General features: G+C 36.1%; 1 long non-coding RNA gene across 1 annotated transcript; it reads right to left on the bottom strand.

Moving 5' to 3' along the window:
• Positions 1-582: 582 nt before the first annotated feature.
• Positions 583-2,868, bottom strand: LOC130051605 (uncharacterized). The gene is made up of 3 exons (XR_008799874.1): positions 2,532-2,868; positions 2,201-2,413; positions 583-724 (listed from the first exon to the last, which is right to left on the bottom strand). It is a non-coding gene; the product is annotated as an uncharacterized LOC130051605 (long non-coding RNA).
• Positions 2,869-3,357: the final 489 nt, after the last annotated feature.

Below are 3,357 nucleotides of genomic sequence, written 5' to 3'. Positions count from 1 at the left end.
TAAATTAGCAATTTCAATGTAAAAAATATTAAAGAACATTGGTATTTAATAGTATCTAAGACATTTATTTTACAATGCTTCATTAATATGAAAATTAACTTTCTGCGACTTTTGAATTTGTTTTGTTTTTCTTTACCTCAAATATGTACATTTTTTAAATTGACCCAATAATTAGTATGTATGTGAGTGGATATTCATAATACTAGACAGTAAGTACATGTTTATTGAATTGTAACGTTTTGTTATATTTCAGATTAAGCCTTTGAATTGATACAGGAAGTGATTAAGCCTTTGAATTGATACAGGAAGTGATCAGTTTGGCTCCTACAGAAACTCCAGGAAGTTAATATAATGGATGTTGTTGGTAATTCTCCTGCCCCGATCACAAATTCCTACCAACATGTGTCAAACTCAGGTGACTGGGACCTGTAGACCTTTTGGATTTAACCCAAATTACATATATGTAAATTGGTGATATACATTATGTACAATATAAAAACTGAACATCAAACTATGTTTACTTGTTTATATTTATTTATATCACTTATGAAAATGCATTAAGAATTTATCACACATTTAAATTAATATCAAAGGGTATTTCAATGCACAGTACTGTTGTGATGGAATGATTTCTTATCATAGTCACAACGTAGGATAGAAGAACTTTCCAATTGTTTTTCCCAAGCTACTACCAGATCTCCAATATGCATGATGTCTGTAAAATCTGTTAAAAAAATTAAAAAGAATTTTAAAATTTCAAATATAATTGATGACTTTCATATAACCAAAAAAAAAAAAAATGGGGGTGGAGGTACTTTAAATATGAATGATTTTTCAGGAATTAATTTCTGATTTAAAATTGATATAAAATGTACACATGGTTAGACAGATTCAGTAAAATGGGTAAAGATAAACATAGGAAATTGATCGAGGCACATTTTATGTTCATGCCAAGAAATCCCGTCCGGTCTGAATTCGTAGGCTTCGATAGGGCCATATTACATGCTGATTAATAGTAGTCGTCGCTTATCTCTTAATTGCGGTCAGTGATTTATAACGGTTTTTCTATACCGGAGATTTTGTTAAGAATTTCTTGGCATGGTAAACGAGTACGATATAGCCGAGTTTAGAACGGAAAATTTGAAAGGGTAGGAGGGGGGGGGGTAGTAAAAATAATTTTAAAAATATGAACTACTGTATCAATACACATTCTGCAGACAGAAAGGTATATTCAATATTCTACAAAATATGCCGGCATCGGGATCGATCGTCTAATGTGTAAAGGTATCACACCGGTAATTGTCCAATCAAAATGAACTTAGTCAATGGTAGTTCCACAGATTTAAAAGAATGATTTTTCCCTCTGCGCGATTCTTCTCATTTCCTCTTCTTCTTTTCTCTTAATTTTTGTACCCCGGATTAGGACATTTCGTGTAATTTTCGGAAATAATCAGTTGTATACAAAGGAACTATTTGATATTGGTAGCTGAGGCTACTTCCTGAGGTGCACTCAGGCTGTTTACACACATATGAAAAACATGTGGATTTGAGTGTAGTCTTGTTTGCGGGTAAGAGCTTTCGAAAATTCTGCGTAGGATGTTTTTGCGGTGTCGGCAGACGAGACGGGTAACAATGAGCATTTCCAACAGCGTTATTCGGCATTAGCGCGTTATTGGCATCAATTTAAACAAGTGATAAATTACAACGTTCTCTAACGATTCATTCAAAATATGTGATGAAGCGCAAGGGGGGGGGGGGGGGGTCACAATTTGTAATTTTTGCCATTAATGTGCAAAAATAATTTTCAAAAATGACCGAATAAGCCGGTATGGGGTTATTTGAGTGCTTTAGTTGAATACACAAAAATCATGACCATGCCAAGAAATCCCGTCCGGTCTGAATTCGTTGGCTTCAATAGGGCCATATTACATGCTGATTAATAGTAGCCGTCGCTTATCTCTAAATTGCGGTCACTGATTTATAACGGTTTTTCTATACCGGAGATTTTGCTAAGAATTTCTTGGCATGTATTTGAAAGGAAGTGCATAAAAGTGTCAACTATTCAGTGGGTTTAGATATTGAAATAGGAGAGGTTCATTATGACTATGGCTCATAGTGAATCAGGAGACCGAGTGCCCCCCCCCCCCCCCCCCCCCCCCTCATCAATATTAACTTTGAGTAATCATAACAAAATACATACTTGTGAATCAATTCCCCCTCCTCCAAGGGACCAATATTTTGTATGCACTCATAATAAGCTGTTTCTATAACGTATCTGTTGAGACAGTTTGCCACCACAAAACCCTCGTGATCTGTGATGCAGGACACGCCCACCTCTTCAATCCTATGCACGACAACATTTGGACTCCCTTCTTGAGGGCATTGCGATGAGATTACTAGCCTATATGATCACCTGTTAGAATAATAGAAAACTAGTCTTAAAAATACATGCTGATGCACTTCTGAGCTTTGAGTAATCGTTTCGTTTTCATTAAAAGTTTCATATAAATAATTAGCCAAAATTAACAAACCATTGCATATCGACCTCGCATATCAGATGGTGAACAGGTGATGGGCATTCGTCCGATTGATCCTCGCTGTTTTCTGAATAACTATCGTTTTCCACTAGTGGGGATGCGTCTCGCTGTACAACTGGTTCGTATTGGCAGGGCTGCACATCAACACTAAGCGATATATCTATTTCAGGAATACAATCTTCCGAATCATTTTCATATCGTGCCGCCATATTGAAATATCAGGTTCGCCTAAAGGGCAGATAACTCATACAATAAAATTTACCGGGTTGAAATTAACGATGTCGTATCTACCTGGATGATCGAAACAAAAATTATTCTTATGTGAAAACATTTAAGGTATGGTATTTTCTTACGCAATTTATTTGAAAAACGAACTTTGAAAATCGTTTCAGTTGACCTTTAACGTCCCTCTCAAGAATTTTTCACTCACAAGGAGATGTGAAGGGCTGCAAAATTTAGGCCTATGCTTGGCGCTTACGGTCTTTGAACAAGGAGGGATCTTTATTGTGCCACACCTGCTTTAACACGGGGCCTCGGTAGTTGCGGTCTCATCCGAAGGACCGCCCCATTTTGTTGCCTCTCACGACAAGCAAGGGGTACTGAGGACCTATTTCAACTCGGATCCCTACGAGATTGATTATTGTACAATAAAACTATGTATTGATAATTTGACGAACACAAAAATACAATACTAGATCTATTGACATTATTTTTTTAGGTCAATACGATGCTTTAGATAGCAACCTAAGAAGACCTGACATTTTTTTCCACACACCAATCAAGATGCAAACTATATAATTTAAATAGATTTAGATAAATT

Source organism: Ostrea edulis, chromosome 2, assembly GCF_947568905.1.
Source record: "Ostrea edulis chromosome 2, xbOstEdul1.1, whole genome shotgun sequence".
Lineage (NCBI taxonomy): Eukaryota > Metazoa > Mollusca > Bivalvia > Ostreida > Ostreidae > Ostrea > Ostrea edulis.
This window is presented reverse-complemented; position numbering and strand designations above follow the sequence as displayed.